The following is a 19,311-nucleotide window of genomic DNA, read 5'->3' on the forward strand; positions in this document are numbered from 1 at the left end:
GGGGCTGCTGCAACCTTCAAGATTCAAAATCGAGTTTAATAATATTAGGGTCTGGGCACCTTCCCCCATGTTCTTAAACCAACCCCAATGAGCTGCTATCACATCCAGCCTATTGTCAGCTACTCATGGTCCCCAATAACTGCTATTGATTCTCCCAAGCTGACCTTTGTTTATTCCTTTGTTAGCCCAATTGCTGTTGTCTTTCTCTCTGGGCTCCGTTTCCACGCACTATTTAGTCCCCCCGCATACCCCCCCCCAAACCCCCCACAACTTCAGTATATATATATATATATAATATATACATATATTCAATGTTTGGGAGAAGATTTGTAGCTCAGGTGTTCGTTGTTGTGGTTCTGTTCGCCGAGCTGGGAATTTGTGTTGCAGACGTTTCGTCCCCTGTCTAGGTGACATCCTCAGTGCTTGGGAGCCTCCTGTGAAGCGCTTCTGTGATCTTTCCTCCGGCATTTATAGTGGTTTGTCTCTGCCGCTTCCGGTTGTCAGTTCCAGCTGTCTGCTGCAGTGGCCGGTATATTGGGTCCAGGTCGATGTGCTTATTGATTGAATCTGTGGATGAGTGCCATGCCTCTAGGAATTCCCTGCCTGTTCTCTGTTAGACTTGCCCTATAATAGCAGTGTTGTCCCAGTCGAACTCGTTGCTTGTCATCTGCGTGTGTGGCTACTAAGGATAGCTGGTCATGTCGTTTTGTGGCTAGTTGGTGTTCATGGATGCGGATTGTTAGCTGTCTTCCTGTTTGTCCTATATAGTGTTTTGTGCAGTCCTTGCATGGGAGTTTGTACACTACATTGGTTTTGCTCAGGAGAGAAAGTGAGGACTGCAGATGCTGGAGATCAGAGCTGAAAAATGTGTTGCTGGAAAAGCGCAGCAGGTCAGGCTGCATCCAAGCAACAGGAGATTTGATGTTTCGGGCATAAGCCCGAAAGAAGCCTGAAGAAGGGCTTATGCCCGAAATGTCAAATCTCCTGTTCCTTGGATGCTGCCTGACCTGATTGGTTTTGCTCATGCTGGGTATCGGGTCCTTCGTTCTGGTGAGTTGTTGTCTGAGAGTGCCTGTAGGTTTGTGTGCTGTTATGAGTCCTAGTGGTTGCAGTAGTCTGGCTGTCAGTTCGGAAATGCTCTTGATGTATGGTAATGTGGCTAGTCCTTTGGGTTGCAGCATGTCCTCGTTCCGTTGTCAACACCACACAAACCAACAGCCATTCTCAGACAACAACTCACCAGAACGAAGGACCCGATACCCAGCATGAGCAAAACCAATGTAGTGTACAAAATCCCATGCAAGGACTGCACAAAACACTACATAGGGCAAACAGGAAGACAGCTAATGATCCGCATCCATGAACACCAACTAGCCACGAAACGACACGACCAGCTATCCTTAGTAGCCACACACGCAGATGACAAGCAACAAGAGTTCGACTGGGACAACACTACTCTTATAGGACAAGCCAAACAGAGAACAGCCAGGGAATTCCTAGAGTTATGGCACTCATCCACAGATTCAATCAATAAGCACATCGACCTGGACCCAATATACCGACCACTGCAGTGGACAGCTGGAACTGACAACCGGAAGCGGCAGATTCAAACCACTACAAATGCCGGAGGAAAGATCACAAAAGCGCTTCACAGAAGGGTCCCAAGCACTGAGGATGTCACCTAGACAGGGGACGAAACGTCTGCAACACAAATTCCCAGCTCAGTGAACAGAACCACAACATATATTGTGGGCGGCATGGTGGCACAGTGGTTAGCACTGCTGCCTCACAGCGCCAGGGACCCAGGTTCAGTTCCCGCCTCTGGTGACTGTCTGTGTGGAGTTTGCACATTCTCCCCGTGTCTGCCTGGGTTTCCTCCGGGTGCTCGGGTTTCCTCCCACAATCCAAAGATGTGCAGGTCAGGTGAATTAGCTGTTCTAAATTGCCCGTAGTGTTAGGTGCATTAGTCAGAGAGAAATGTAGGGGAATGGGTCTGGGTGGGTTGCGCTTCGGCGGGTCAGTGTGGACTTGTTGGGCCGAAGGGCTTGTTTCCACACTGTAAGTAATCTAATATATATATATATATATATATAGAGAACAATCTCAGTTATCTGAATGTCATTTATCCAAACAAAATACTCCAATGTTTGGATAATTGAGGTTATATCTAGTGATTGTAATGAGGCCAGCCAAGTGGACCACATAGAATATGTGTTCCCTGATTTTAACATTAACCTGGTCCAATTAGGGAGCCCTGACTGACAGATAAAAAGTGGAACGGCAGAGATACTGACATTTAGGAACTTGACATGGTGCATGTATGGAATGAGCTGCCAGAGGAAGTGGTGGAGGCTGGTACATTTACAGCATTTAAAAGGCATCTGGATGAGTATATGAATAGGAAGGGTTCAGAGACATATGGGCAAAATGCTTGTAAATGGGACTAGATTAGGTTAGGATGTCTTGTCAGCATGGACGAGTTGATCTGAAGGGTCTGTTTCTGCACTGTACATCTCTATGACTCTATGACTCTGCGTGAGGCAGTGCTAAACTCAAAGGCTGTTCATGTGTAAATAAAAGGTGACTTGGTAACTTGGATACCAACCTCTGTGCAGTTATTTCAATAAATACCAACCTTTTCTTCGCCACAGTTAGTTCCAAAGAAGGGTCACTGGGCTGAAATGTTAACTCTGCTTTCCCTCCACAGGTGCTACCAAACCTAAAGAGTTTCTCTAGTAATTTCTGTTTTTGTTTCCGATTTTCAGCATCTGCAGTTTTTGTGTTTTTTTGCAGGTGATTTAAGCTGGGGGTCGTCACAGTTCAGCTGAGGGGAAAGATTGAGAAGGAAGGTCCTTAATGCTAACCTCAGCCAGTGCAGGAATGGGAACAATATTGTTGGCATCACCGTCCTTTGTAACCAGCTGTACACCTAACTGAGCTAACCAGTTTTCATTCCTCCTCCTTCCCTCTCACAGTCGGGACTCCATCTCCAAAGCTGTAACGCTCCCGGTTCATAAAAACAAAGCCCAGTTTAGGGCATTTCAAGGCTCCATGCTCGTTCTGTGCCTGAAACTAAACCCAAAATAATCTCTCCTCAAAAAATTTGTGTCAATTGTATCTGTTGCTTTATCTCTTCTGTAACTTCTTTTTCAATTTCCCTTTGATTTTCTTGCATGTGTAACACACAGACTGGAATTGAAATTTGTTTAATGGGCTGTTTCTCATGAATGGATAAATCCTGACCTGAAATTCCTATCAGCCTGACCCCAGGCCTTCCTCATGCTGAACTTGAGCCCAGTTAAAGCAAAGCTCTCTATAGCTAAACCCACTGGCTGCAGGGTGATTATGAGCTGCCCAATGGTCTTTACCTCCTGTACTCACTTGTTATTTCTTCATGTCTCGGGGCTGTGTGCTTGCCTGAGATGAAATTAATCTCAAATGTCAACATTTGGCAATGAGAGAAGATTGGCAACTTAATCCATTCAGTATAACGCAGAACAGAGAATGGTGAGACAATTAAAAGCTAGTATGTTGCAATTCAGGTTATAATTCCTCAGCCAGATTGACATCTTGATTATAAACCTGTTTCTGGAAACATGTGCTAATATTAATTTCTGCATCTACTCACCTGAAGAAATAAGAAGAGTACAATTATTAACCAAAAACATTCATGAAAAGAATCTGTTGCCACTAATCTGTGTTCACACACAGATACTGGAAGCTATAAAGACTCTGTAGGCCTGGACTCACATTAAAGAGAGAGACAACTTTAATCTGAGGGCCACCATACCTCAGGCAAGGGAGAGATTGAGAAAGAATCTTTCATGGTCAACTCAGTGGGTGTGGGAACTGAGTCCATGCTGTTAGCATCTCTCTATATTGCAGGCCAACTATACAGCACACTCAATTGATGTTTTCTTTGTGATACTGAACAAAACTAACACTGTGAATGATAAATAACCACACAAAAGACAAAACAGACTGGCAGTGGTGTGATGCTAATCAAATCTGACAGCTGCATTTAGTATAAACCGTGCCCCTGCCCAGGAAACTGCAGAATGTCCTGGACAGGGAGTTTAGAGTAAACATGGCTTTTTCGATTCTAACCTGCCCAGGCTGTGAGGACCATCCCTAAAATATATTAAAAATTATAATAGAGGAGGAAAGAACTTGTATCTATAGAAAACACAAATAGAAAGTGCTGGAGAAACTCAACAACTTTGACAGCCTCTGTGGAGAAAGTTACAGAGTTAATGTTTTGAGTCTGCTGACCCTTCATCAGAACTAGTTTTGTCTTCACATGATCTGGAGATGCTGGAAGAGGACTGGGGTGGACAAGGTCAAAAATCAAATGGCATCAGGTTATTGTCCAGCAGGTTTATTTCAGATTGCAAGCTATCAAAGCTCAGCTCCTTCCTCAGGCCCAGTAGCAGTGGTGAACTCTCCTTCTTTATGGTCATTTAAGCGGGCATTGGATAGGCATTTGGAAGTTATTGGGCTAGTGTAGGTTAGGTAGGATTCGGTCGGCGCAACATCGAGGGCCGAAGGGCCTGTACTGCGCTGTATCTTTCTATGTTCTATGTTCTATGATATGAGAGATATAAGACAGTATTTATAAGCAGTAAGTTAACAACTTTAAAACTAGCTGCCCTTGTTGAATCCTTTAATCAGTTTGGAGGTCGACTACTGATTAAAATGCAAAGTCCAGATTCCTTTCAAGTCTTTGTCCCTCGATAGTTTGTCTCCACAAATGCTGCTAGACCTGCTGACCTTCTTCAGCATTTTCTTTTGTTTCAGATTTCCAGCATTCTCAATTCTTTATTTTATTTTTGCATTTATATAGCACCTTTCATAACTTTGAGCAGTTCCAAAGAACCTGGCGACAAATGAGGTAAATTTGATGTGTAATCACACCTTGAATACGGGAAACATGTGACTTCTCAAATCTCTGACTGTTCAAAATATTGAAGATTTGCAGGAAACCATGGTGATCATTTAAGACACAGCTGTTCCCTTAAGTGAATGTATTTCTTGCAGTGGCTGAGAGATATATGATGGTAAAACTTCTTTCTTATCGGCATCTAGTCCTTTGGACAGTTCCCATCCACATGAAGTTGCCCCAGTTTACCGACCTGACCTGGTGATACACAATGTCCTTGTCAGCCTTTGTATTGAGCTCTTGGAACCAGACATTGAACTTTCTTAAGCAGTTGGAAGACTAACTGAATGAATTGAACTGATACATGGTCACCTGTCTTACATTTGATGTCTCCAGTAGTCCAATAAGTTTGCACAGTCTGAATTCAATTGCCTATAGATTCACCATGAGGTGATACCAACAGCAAACAGAATAGTGACACAGTAGTATGCATATTTCACTGATGAAAACAGTCTGACTTTAGGGTTAAAGGTCATTTTTGAGCTGATAAACACCAACCTTAGCTAGTCATTACAATTTCAACATGTTTTTCATTTTAACGCTAATTATCTGCTGAGAAGATCAGGCGCCTTCCAGGTGTTGAATGATCAAATATTCAGAGTCATGTATTACACCCCGTGACTCTGTCGCCCCATTAAAGTCTGTCACCCCATTGCAAGATATGAAATTCCTTTCACCAATCAGATTAACTCTGTGTCCTGTTCTGTCCAGCTTACTCACTCTGTCTTTCTTACTTTACATTCTGCTTCCAGCTTCCAATCAGAATCCTCACTTGGAGTACGGGAGCAGGAAGAAACCAGTCACCATTTTTAATCGACTCTGCCTTCAATAAGATCACGACTGAATTGTTTGTGGTCTCAGCTCCAATTTCCTGCATTTCCCCTGCAACCCTTTTCTCTCAAATATACTTGCCAAACCCATTCCCCTACCATAACTTCAACATGAATATTCAAAAGTCTGTTGTCAGTTTAATTTATTCCAAAGCTTCAGAATTTAGATCGACCTGACCTTTCACCTGGCCACCCCATCAACCTCATTGAAACTGACCTGAAATATCTTTCACTCAAGAATATTTACTGATATCACACGGCATGCAGTATCTTCACACAGGTCTTCAAAACAAGCTTCAGCAAGAATGCCAAGTGGATGATCCAGCCTCTGTTGCTTCCCAGCATCACAGACACCTGTCTTCAACTCAATTTGATTCACTCCACGTGGTATCAAGGAACGGTTGAAGGCACTGGATACTGCCAAGGCAATGGACTCTGACATTTCAGCAACACTTGCTGCTGCCCTAGCCAAGCTGTTCTAATCCAGGTGCAACTCTATCATCTAGGAGAAAGTGAGGACTGCAGATGCTGGAGATCAGAGCTGAAAATGTGTTGCTGGAAAAGCGCAGCAGGTCAGGCAGCATCCAAGGAGCAGGAGAATCGACGTTTCCTGAGGAAGGGCTCATGCCCGAAACGTCGATTCTCCTGCTCCTTGGATGCTGCCTGACCTGCTGCAGTTTTCCAGCAACACATTTTCAACTCTATCATCTACCCAACAATGTGGAAAATTGCCCAAAAATGTCCTGTGGATGAGGAGACAACATTGAATGTTGTGGCTAAAGGGATCAAAGGGTTTGGGAGAAAGCAGGAACAGAGTACAGTGTTAGAAGAGTGGCCATGATCATGTTGAATGGTGGACCAGACTCAAAGGACTGAATGGCCTACTCCTGCTCCTATTTCCTACATTTTGATATACACATAAAAATTAGGACAAATCTAATTGGGCCAATTACTGCCCCATTGGTTTACTCTTGGTCATCAGTAAAGTGATGGAAGGGGTCAGTAACAGTGCTATTAAGCAACACCTGCTCAGCAATAACCTGCTCAGTGACGCCCAGTTTGGGTTCCCCCAGGGCCACTCCGCTCCTGACCCCATTACAACCCTGGGCCAAACATGGACAGAAGAGCTGGATTCCAGAGGGGAGGGGAGAGTGACAGCCCTTGACATCAAGGCTGCATTCAACTGAATATAGCATCAAGGAGCCCAAGCAAAACCGGAATCAGTGGGTATCAGGTTGGAGGAGTCAATGGGGTTGCGGAAGCTCTCCTCTGCCTGGAGAAAGGAAAGATATGAAAGAGATTTAAGGGGTAGCGTTTTCATGCAGAGGGTGGTGTATGTATAGATTGAGCTGCCAGAAGAAATGGTGGAGGCTAGTACATTTGCAACATTTAAAGGGGACCTGGATGTGTATATGAATAGGAAGGGTATGGGTCGGGTGCTGGCAAGTGGGACTAGATTGGGTTGGGATATCAAGTTGGCATGGACGAATTGGACCAAAGGGTCTGTTTCCATGCTGTACATCTATATGACACTATGGAACATAGTAAATTTGTTCGATAGGTAAAAACAATGAGTGCAGCTGCTGGAAACCAGATTCTGGATCAGTGGTGCTGGAAAAGCACAACAGTTCAGGCAGCATCCAAAGTGCAGTAAAAATCGACATTTCGGGCAAAAGTCCTTCATCGGGAATATAGGCAGAGTCCATGATCTCAGCCCTAGGACATCTCTGCAGGAGTACCACAGGGTAGTGTCCTAGGCCCAACCATCTTCAGCTGTTTCATCAGTGACCTTCCTTCTATCATAAGGTCAGAAGTGGAGATATTCAATGATGATTACACAATGTTCAACACCATTTGTGACTCCTCAGATACTGAAGCTGGCCATGTTCAAATACACCAAGAACTGGACAAAATCCAGGTTTTCACTGATAATTATAAAGTAACATTAGCACCACACAAATGCCAAACAACGACAATCTCAAACAAGAGAGAATCAAACCATATTCCTTAGCACTCATACCATCACTGAACCCCCCACTATCAACATCATGGAGGAAACTGAACTGGACTTGCCATATAAATACAGTGTTTGCAAGAGCAGGTCAGAGGCTAGGAACATGGCAGTGAGCAACTCACCTCCTAACTCCCTCCTGTCCACCACCTACAAGTCACAAGTCAGAAGTGTGACGGAATACTCCTCACTTATAGTTCCAGCAACACTCAAGAACGGTTACTTCATCCAGGGCAATGAAGTCTACCTTAGTCACATTGCATCCACATGCACCCACTCCCTCCACGATTTTTGCTCAGTAGCAGCAGTGTGTTCCAGCTACAAAATGCACTGCAGACAGCACCTTCCAAGCTCATGAATATATGTAAAAGAACAAGGACAGCAGGTAGATGGGAAAGTTTGGTGGGGGTCTCAGGTACGCTGCCTGCGAGGGTGGTTGAGGTGAGAAGCCTCATGACCTTTGAAAATCCCTCGGGGGAGCACTTGAAGTTTCATAACATTCAATGCTATGGGCCTAGTGCCGGAAAATGGGATTGTGTAGGTAGTGGTATATTTTTGACAGTACAGGCTCGGTGGGCTGAAGGACCTCTTCTGTACTGTATCATTCCATGATAACACCACCACCTGCAAATTCCCTCTAAACCACTCCACATCCTGACTTGGAAATACATTGCTGTTCCTTCAGTATCACTGAGTCAACATTCTGGGGCTCTCTCTATAAAAGCATTTTCGGTGGCCCTATGTCAAATGGACTGCAGTGGTTCACAAAGGCAGCTCATCACAACCTTGTCCAGGGGAATTAGGGGCAAGCAATGAACACTGTCCCAGCCAGCAAAGTCCACATCCTTTGAATGAATAAAAAAGGTGAGGTTTTACCAGAGTTAATGGAGGTCAGTGAATGAAGTGTGAATGTGACTTAAAGTGACCTTTGGTTCAGGAAGCAGGCTGTTGGATCAGTCAATACTTGGAGTTAAAATGTTTACAGCCAACTAATGACAAGAAAGTGAAATGGAAGCAGGGACATGGAGACAGAGTGAGGCAATGGGATTATTTTTGGATCATTAAAACAAATAGCCAGCACAGCTTGGATTGGTTGAATAGCCATTTTCTACACTGTCTGGGTGAACACTTACTGTTCTACAACCTGCTCCACAGCATGTCATGACATGTCATTTATGCTCTCTTCCAAACCTACATCTCCCACAGTTAGCAACAGATATTGGGTCCAAAATCAAAACAGCAACATTTGTTTATCCGTGTTATTGCAGCACTCACTCCTGTTATTGTAATTCAACAACAGTTCCATATTAGCATTGAGAAGTTAATATAGCAAAACCAGACTGTAATTGTTAACACGGCCTCAACAAATGTTGAGAACCATGATACAGTAATGACTAACTTTAAGAGGATTAATATAGCAACACAAGCAGCACTGACCGGGGACTAACAGAATATAAATCAGCAGTGAGAGGGTTAATATGATAGCCCTCGCTCAGTGAGGTGCTGCAGCTGTCTGTGCTGCATCTGGAGTGTGTGGTAAATGAGATCCCTCTGGGAACAGGTGCTGTGTACATTATGAGTTGATCATAATCTCCCCATTGAGGATTGCTGATGGCGTACAGTGCCCAGGGAGGAGTTACAATGAAGATTTTTTTCCACAGCTTGGTCTAGCAGCCAACAATTCATTCCACTAAGTCCCATAGCCTGACAAAATGGTGTTGCGTATGGTACTTGTTTCCTTGACAACAGACAAGATAATTCTATCATTTTTACGCATGCTCAGACAGCAACTCCATTTCAATTTGAAATAATCCAATATACGCTGATTTTGTTTCTCACTTGTTTATCTTCAGGGCTGTGGAAGCTTTAATGATGTCAGAATCAGGTTTACTCTCTGCAGGCAAAATAAGATTAACTTAATCTTCTCCTAAATTCGAAAATCACAAATGTAAGGTTGGAATAAAGATTAAATTAACTTCAATATTTTGCAGGTTAAGAAACTGGCATTGCATCATTGAATCAAACAGGTTCTTGTGTCAATGATGGCTCTTTGATAGTGCTGTCCAACCCTAATAGAACATGGAACATAACAGTGCAGTACAGGCCCTTCGGCCCTCAATGTTGCACCAACCTGTGGAACCAATCTGAAGCCTATCTATCTATTCCATTCTCGTCCATATGTTTATACAATAAACATATGGATGAATTTAAATGCCCTTAAAATTAACAAGTCTACTACATTTGCAGACAGTCATTCCACCCCCCCAATGCTCTCTGAGTAAAGAAACTACCTCTGACATCTGTCCTATACCTATCACCTCTCAATTTAAAGATATGTCCCCTCGTGATAGCCATCAAAATCTGAGGAAAAAGGCTCTCCCAGTCCACTCTATCTAACCCTCTGATTATCTTATATGTCTCAACTAAGTCACCTCTCAACCTTCTGTCTAATGAAACAGCTTCGAGTCTGTCAGCCTTTTCTCATAAGATTAGGTTAGATTAGATTACTTACAGTGTGGAAACAGGCCCTTCGGCCCAACAAGTCCACACCGACCCGCCGAAGCGCAACCCACCCATACCCCTACATTTACCCCTTACCTAACACTACGGGCAATTTAGCATGGCCAATTCACCTGACCCGCACATCTTTGGACTGTGGGAGGAAACCAGAGCACCCGGAGGAAACCCACGCAGACAAGGGGAGAACGTGCAAACTCCACACAGTCAGTCGCCTGAGGCGGGAATTGAACCCGGGTCTCAGGCGCTGTGAGGCAGCAGTGCTAACCACTGTGCCGCCATGCCACCCACTCCATACCAGGCAACAACCGAGTAAATCTCCTCAGAACCTTTTTCAAAGCTTCCACATCCTTCCTATAATGCAGTGACCAGAACTGTATCCAGACCTCCGAGTACGGCTGCACCAGAGTTTTGTACAGCTGCAAGATGACCTCGTGGCTTCGAAACTCAATCTTTCTACCAAAAAAAGGGAACACTTTATGGCCCTATCAACCTGGGTGGCAACTTTCAGGGATCTATGTACATGAACACTGAGACCTCTCTGCTCATCCACACTACCAAAAATCTTACCATTAGCACTCTGCATTCCTGTTGCCCCTTCCAGAGTGATTCACCTCACACTTTTCCACATTAAAGTCCATTTTCCACCTCTCAGCTCAGCTCTGCAGCTTATCTATGTCCCTCTGTAACCTGCAACATCCTTCTGCACTATCCACAACTCTCCATCATTTCCTGATGAAGGGCTTTTCCTCGAAACGACGAGTTTCCTGCTCCTCGGATGCTGCCTGTCCTGCTGTGCTTTCCTAGCACCACTCTAAGCTTGATTCTAACTTCCAGCATCTGCATTACCCACTTCTGCCTACTATCCACAACTTTGCTTACTTTAGTGTCATCTGTAAATTTGCAAACCCATTCTTTTACACCCTTGTCCAGGTCATTTATAAAAATGCCAAACATCAGTGGCCCCAAAACAGATTCTTGTGGTACACCACTAGCACCTGAACTCCAGGATAAACATTTCCCATCAACCACCACCCTCTGTCTTCTTTCAGTTAGCCAATTTCTGATCCAAATCGCTAAATCACCCTCAATCCCATGCCTCTGTATTTTGTGCAATAACCTACTGTGGGGAACGTTATCGAACGCCTTACTGAAATCCATATACACCACATCAACCACTTTACCCTCATCCACCTGTTTGGTCACCTTCCCAAAGAACTCAATGAGGTTTGTGAGGCATGACCTCCTCTTCACAAAATCATGTTGACTATCCCTAATCATCTTATTCCTTTCTACATGATTATAAATTCTATCTCTGATAATCCTTTCCAACATTTTACCCACAACCAAAGTAAGACTCACTGGTCTATAATGACCAGGATTGTCTCTACTCCCCTTCTTGAACAAGGGGGACAACATTTGCTATCCTCCAGTCTTCTGGCACTATTCCTGTAGACAACGACGACATAAAGATCAAAGCCAAAGGCTCAGCAATCTCCTTCCTGGCTTCCCAGAGAATCCTCGGATTAATCTCATCCAGCCCAGGGGTCTTATCTATTTTTTACACTTTCCAGAATGGCTAACACCTTGTAGACCTCAATCCCATCTGGTCTAGTAGTTTATATCTCAGTATTCTCCTCCACAACATTGTCTTTTTCCAGTGTGAGTACCGATGAAAACTATTTATTTAGATTAGATTAGATTAGATTAGATTTACAGTGTGGAAACAGGCCCTTCGGCCCAACAATTCCACACCGACCCGCCGAAGCGCAACCCACCCATACCCCTACATTTACCCCTTACCTAACACTACGGGCAATTTAGCATGGCCAATTCACCTGGCCCGCACATCTTTGGACAGTGGGAGGAAACCGGAGCACCCGGAGGAAACCCACGCAGACACGGGGAGAACGTGCAAACTCCACACAGTCAGTCGCCTGAGTCGGGAATTGAACCTGGGTCTCAGGTGCTGTGAGGCAGCAGTGCTAACCACTGTACCACCGTGCCGCCCAACTTTTCCCCATCTCCTCAGACTCCACGCACAACTTCCCACTACTGTCCTTGATTGGCCCTAATCTCACTTGAGTCATTCTTTTATTCCTGATATACCTATAGAAAGCTTTCAGGTTTTCCTTAATCCTATTTGCCAATGACTTCTCATGTCCCCTCCTGGCTCTTAGCCCTCTCTTTAGGTCTTTCCTGACTAACTTCTAACTCTCAGCCCCCCTAACTGAGCCTTCACATCTCATCCTAACATAAGCCTCCTTCTTCCTATTGACAAGAGATTCAACTTCCTTCGTAAATTACAGTTCCCTCACTTGACCACTCCCTCCCTGCCTGGTGGGTATCTACTTATCAAGGACCTGCAGTAGCTGTTTGTTGAATAAGCTCCACATTTCAATTGTGCCCATCCCCCTGCAGTTTCCTTCCCCATCCTATGCATCCTAAATCTTGCAGGTCAGGTGAATTGGTCATGCTAAATTGCCCATAGTGTTAGGTGCATTAGACAGGGCTAAACATAGGGTAGGGGAATGGGTCTGGGTGGGTTACTCTTTGGAACGTTGGTGTGGAACGTTGGAGCGTTGGTGTGGAACGTTGGAACGTTGGTGTGGGCATGTTGGGCTGAAGGTCCTGTTTCCATACTGTAAGGAATCGAAAAAAGAGGAAACAGTCCCTCCCTACATGAAAGGAAGTTCAGGATTAGGACTAATCCCTCCCTTCATGATTGATTGAAACCTCACATAATTTTGACCACCTCTACTAAATCTCCTTTTCACCTCCTGTACCTAAAGGAGAACGGTGTCCCTATATGACTGAAGGACCTCATTACTTCCAGCATTCTTATAAATGTCCTCCTTTCCAAAATATTCACAGTTTTCCTGAATATGGCTATGCATAATTGGACACAATCTTTCATCTAAGGACTCATCAATCCTTGTCTTTTGTATCAAATGTTCCCAGTGGCAATGCAATGTAAGCTCCATACTGTCTTGTCTTATCAGCTTACACTGTTATCCACAAACATTTGTGAATATGCATACATTGGAACCTTCTCTTCCTGTTATTTCTTCCAAAGTCCATCACTTCACAATTATCCACATTAAACTGCATCACCTATGTATCTGTCCATTTCTATTGCTGGTTCCTGTAGTTCCTGCTGTCTGTTGCTCCCACAGCCTGTGGCTCCCACTCCCTGTAGCTCCCACTGTCTGTAGCTCCTGCTCCCTGTAGCTCCCACTGCCTGACACCCCTGCTGCCTGTAGCTCCTGCCCCCTGTAGCTCACACTGCCTGTAGGTCCTGCTGCCTTTATCTCCCACTGTCTGAAGCTCCTGCTACCTGTAGCTTCCACTGCCCAATGGCTCCCACTGCCTGTAGCCTCTGCTGCCTGTATCTCCCACTGCCTGTAGGTCCTACTGCCTTTATCTCCCACTGCCTGTCACTCCCACTGCCTGTAGCTCCTGCACCATGTAGCTCCTGCTGCCTCTAGCTCCCACTGCCTGTAGCTCCTGCTGCCTGTCACCCCCATTCCATGTAGCTCCCACTGCCTGCAGCACCTGCTGCCTGTTGCTTCTTCTGCCTGTGGCTCCCACTGCCTGCTGCCACTGCTGCCTGTCGCTCCCACTACTTGTCACTCCTACTGCCTATTGCTCCTGCTTCCAGTTGCTCCCTCTGCCCGTAGCTCCCACTGCCTGTAGCTCCTGCTACCTGAAGCTCAGGCTGTCTGTAGCTTCGGCTGCCTGTCACTCACAGTCCACGCTGCTCCCACTGTCTATGGGCCCTGTTGCCTGTAGCTCCCACTGCCTGTAGCACCTGCTGCCTGTAGCTCCTGCTTCTTGTAACTCCCACTGCCTGTAGCTCACACTGCCTGTCCCTCCCACTGCATATCACTCCTGCTACCTGTCACTCCTGTTGTCTATAGTCCCTGCTGCCTGTAGCTGTTGCTGCCTGTTACTCCCACTGCCTGTCGCTCCTACTGCCTGTAGCTCCCCCTGTCTGTAGTCCCTGCTGCCTATAGCACCCACTGCCTGCAACTCCTGCTGTCACTCCCGCTGCCTGTAGCTCCTGCTGACAGTAACTCCAGCTGCCTGTAACTCTTGTTGCCTGTAGCTCTCCCTGTCTGTAGCTCCAGCTGCCTATAGCTCCCACTGCCTGTAGCTCCTATTATTTGTCACTCCTGCTACCTGTAGCTTCCATTGCCTGTAGCTCCTGCTGCCTGTCTCTCCCACTGTCTGTAGATCCTGCTGCCTATAGCACCTGCAGCCTATAGCACCCGCTGCCTGTAGCTCATGCTCCCTGTCACTCCTACTGCCTGTAGCTCCTGCTCCCTCTAGCGCCTGCTGCCTGTGGCTCCTGCTGCCTGTAGCTTCTTCTGTGTGCAGCTCCCGCTGCCTCTAGCTCCTGCTGTGTGGAGCTCCCACTGTCTGTCACTCCCACTGCCTATAGTACCTTCTCACTGTAGCTCCTGCTGCCTGTAGTTCCTACTGCCTGTAGCTCCGGGTGCATGTCCCTCCTGCTGCATGTAGCTTCCACTTTTTGTAGCTCCCACATTTTGTAGCTCTTGCTGCCTGTATCCTGCTGATTGGAGCTCCCACTGTCTGTCACTCCCAATACCTTTAGTTCCTTTGCCCTGTCACTCCTGCTGCCTCTAGCTCCAGCTGCATGTACCTCCTGCTGCCTGTAGCTTCCACTGCCTGTTTGTCTTGCTGCCTGTTGCTCACACCGCCTGTAGCTCCCACTGTCTCTAGCTCCTGCTCCCTGTAGCTCCTTCTGCCTGAAGCTCCTGCTGCCAGTAGTTCCTGCTCACTGTTGCTCCCACTGCCTGTCACTCTTACTGCATGTAGCTCCAGCTGCATGTAGCTCCTGTTGCCTGTCACTCCTGCTGCCTGTAACACCTGCTGCCTGTAGCTCCTGCTGTTTGTAGTTCATGCGGCCTGTAGCCCCTACTGCCTGTAGCCCCTGCTGCCGGTAACCCTGCTGAGTAGCTCACACTGCCTGTATCTCTGGCTGCCTGTAGCTCCTGCTGCCTCTGTCTCCTGCTGCCTGTAACTCCTGCTACCTATACCTCCTGCTGCCTGTACCTCCTCCTGCCTGTATCTCCTGCTGCCTGTACCTCCTGCTGCATGTACCTCCTGCTGTCTGTATCTCCTGCTGCCTGTATCTCCAGCAGCTTGTACCTTCTGCTACCTGTATCCCCTGCTGCCTGTACCTCCTGCTACCTGTATCCCCTGCTGCCTGTACCTCCTGCTGCCTGTATCCCCTGCTGCCTGTACCTCCTGCTCCCTGTATCTCCTGCTGCCTGTACTTTCTGCTGCCTGCTGCTCCTGCTGCCGGTATCTCTGGCTGTCTGTAGCTCCTGCTGCCTGTATCTCCGGCTGCCTGTATCTCCGGCTGCCTGTATCTCCTGCTGCCTGTATCTTGTGCTGCCTGTACCACCTGCTGCCTGTATCTCCTGCTGCCTGTAGCTCATGCTGCCTGTACCTCCTGCTGCCTGTAGCTCATGCTGCCTGTACTTCCTGCTGCCTGTATCTCCTGCTGCCTGTAGCTCTTGCTGCCTGTAACTCCTACTGCCTTTACCTCCGGCTGCCTGTACCTCCTGCTGCCTGTATAACCTGCTGCCTGTACCTCCTGCTGTCTGTATCTCCTGCTGCCTGTACCTCCTGCTGCCTGTGCCTCCTGCTGCCTGTACCTCCTGCTGTCTGTACCTCCTGCTGCCTGTATCTCCTGCTGCCTGTACCTCCTGCTGCCAGTAGCTCCTGCTGCCTGTCTGATTTTTATCTTTCGCCACATCCAAGTAGTTCATCTGCTTCTGCTTGTGACATCCACCATTTAACTGGGTGACACGGTGGCGCAGTGGTTAGCACTGCTGCCTCACAGCGCCACAGACGGGTTCAAAACCCGCCTCAGGCGACTGACTGTGTGGAGTTTGCACATTCTCCCCGTGTCTGCGTGGGTTTCCTCCGGGTGCTCTTGTTTCCTCCCACAGTCCAAAAGTGTGTAGGTTAGGTGAATTGGCCATGCTAAATTGCCCGTAGTGTTAGGTGAAGGGGTAAAAGTAGGGGAATGGGTCTGGGTGGGTGACTGGTTGGTATGGACTTGTTGGGCCGAAGGGCCTATTTCCACACTGTACAGAATCTAATAGAAAACTACCACCTAGACTGATTCCTCTGACTGTTGTCTCCCTCCTTGTCCTTTAAAAAAGATTACTGCAGCTTTTCAAGTCAAACAAATAACTGAAATGCTGATCTTTACCTGGTCTTCTTAGTTTTTAACTGTTATTACAGTTATTTTTGCTGCTCATTGTCCTGTCCTCTGTAAACAGAATGGTTAACAACTGCCTTAGCAGCTACATTCCAAGAGCCTCTCTATTCCTTCACTGATTTTGAATTATTGTCCAGGTTTCTAAAGCAGTGAGGAAAGTGGGTAGAATGTAACACCTTACTGGAATATCCTCATTAAAACCTTGAGCTATCTTGTTTATTTCACTAAATTCTGTCCTGAAATCTGTGAGTGACCCATTCAACAGAGTGTACTGTTGGAATGTGCACCTGAGAGGGGAGACAGTATCCCACTTTAATTACCATTTGGGAATGCCAGCTGTTCCCAAACGCTACATTACAATTGGAGCTCACTTCCCCTCCTCTAAAACTGTCCTTGCACCAGGGGAGGTGATGACCTCATGGTATTATTGCTAGACCTTTAGTCCAGAAGAGTGGGCAAATGCTCTCAGGACCAGGGTTCAATTCCCACCTTCAGAGGCATTCAGAGTCTAATGGTGACCATGAAGCCATTGTTGATTGTCAGAAAAACCCATCTGGTTCACTAATATCCTTTAGGGAAAGGAAACTGCCATCCTTACCTGGCCTGGCTACATGTGACTTCAGGTGTACAGCAATGTGACTGACTCTTACTTGGGAAGGATATTAAATGTTGGTCTAGCCGGTGATGCCTCTGTCCCGTGAATGAATAAAAGAAAGCCCTAAATCAGCCTATTTTACTCCACCTTTTCTCTTGGGAATGTTTTACTTCTTGAATATTATTTTTAAAAATTACAGGGAGGTCACTGATTCAGACTCTTGACGGGGAGGCAGCTGGTTATGGGAGTAAAATTTTCCACAAAAAATTAAATGTTTATTTGACACAGCACGTTACAGTCATTGACATCAGGATGGCTTTTAAACCAATTAATCAGTAATGCTTAATGCAAATGGAAACATTAATAGTATCTCCACCTTCTGGACCTAGGGCCATGAACTACAGCAGCTCCTGATGAAGTAATGAGCTGATGGGAACATAAAATAAAAAGATTTTTACAAAGTACTTATAAAACTCATATTTCCATATGTATATAAAGTCTATTGATCTAAAATGTGTAAGCTTTACTTCAATGCTGAACTTTACCATCCTGCTTTATTCTTAGTTTAGTTTTGATGGCATCGTGTTAATTCTCTATGTTTATAGTGAGGGTCAGTTTGAAAACTCTTTGGGCATCATTGACCCTAACAGAGGATTTTATTCAAAACCTCAAAACATAGCAAAATATTCAACACATTTCCACCTGCTGCTGTTTACCAACTTGCCATGATAAAAAAATTATGTTAAAACACTTTATTTTCCTTTCCTTCCATTCTTCCCCCACAGTTCTTTTGAGTGCCATTCACAGAATTAATTAGTAAATTATGGAGAGTTATTAGGAGGTTAAAAGTTGGGTAACACTGCCTGAAAGGTGGGAAAAATAAATTCCATGTTCACTTCCAAAAGTCAAATGAATGAAGAATCGAAGGGAGAATGTTTGCAGATCTCTGGCATGGTGGACGAGCTCTTTTATTGAGCAGGTTCAGGCCCAAGGGATTGAATAGCCTCATTGATTGTTGTGAGAGTCTCTGATTTTATTTTTGAAGATGGCTTGATTTGCCATTCCTGGAGTGTCTGGATTGTCCCACATGCCTCGTGCAATTAGTCCACTTGCTTCCGTCTGGCAGTGCCTCACGCTGTGTTCCTCTGGCCCACAGCTGGTCACCATGGGGATGCAGAGAATCAGCAGCAGTGAAGCTGAAACACTGACAGAAGAGCAACTCCAGCTGCATTAGAATAAGCTCCAACTGCACATTCTGCACAGGAAGAAATCTGCAGAGCTACTCTCCCTTTCTGATTAAACCAGGGATGGCGCTGATCACATCTCTGCCACTGACAATCTAGAATAGGAAGCCTGGCTTCCTCAAAATCACCCTGGTCTCCATTTCCATCACAATTTGGAGATGCCAGTGGTGGACTGGGGTATACAAAGTTAAAAATCACTCAACATCAGTTTATAGTCCAACAGGTTTAATTGGAAGCACACTAGCTTTCGGAGCGACGCTCCTTCATCAGGTGATAGTGGAGGGCTCGATCGTAACACAGAATTTATAGCAAAAATTTGCAGTGTGATGTAACTGAAATTATACATTGAAAAATTGATTGTCTGTTAAGCCTTTCATCTGTTAGAATACAGTGATAGTTTCACTTCTTTGTGAAAGGCTTAACAGACAATCAATTTTTCAATGTATAATTTTAGTTACATCACACTGCAAATTTTTGCTATAAATTCTGTGTTACGATCGAGCCCTCCACTATCACCTGATGAAGGAGCGTCGCTCCGAAAGCTAGTGTGCTTCTAATTAAACCTGTTGGACTATAACCTGTGTGATTTTTAACTTTCCATCACAAAGTATCCATACCTCTTTATTGGAGCACAGTTTCCATTCATGAGTGATCGTTTAATTTTAACTATTCATGTTAGTCTGTTAGTCCGGGGTAACTGTAATTTTATGCATAACTCTGAACACTCACCCCACAAATCTCTTGATTATTTTCCAGTCTGTAACTCACTCCCAGGTATCTGTTATTCTATATATAAGCCACCCCGAACCTCTCAATTAGACTCCAGTCTGTCACTCACTCCTGGTTACTTTTTATTCTATATAGAAACCACCAAGCCTTCACTTAAATTCCAGTCAGGGTATCTGTTATTCTATAT

The sequence above is a fragment of the Hemiscyllium ocellatum genome, chromosome 26 (genome assembly GCF_020745735.1).
Source record: "Hemiscyllium ocellatum isolate sHemOce1 chromosome 26, sHemOce1.pat.X.cur, whole genome shotgun sequence".
Classification (NCBI taxonomy): Eukaryota; Metazoa; Chordata; class Chondrichthyes; order Orectolobiformes; family Hemiscylliidae; genus Hemiscyllium; species Hemiscyllium ocellatum.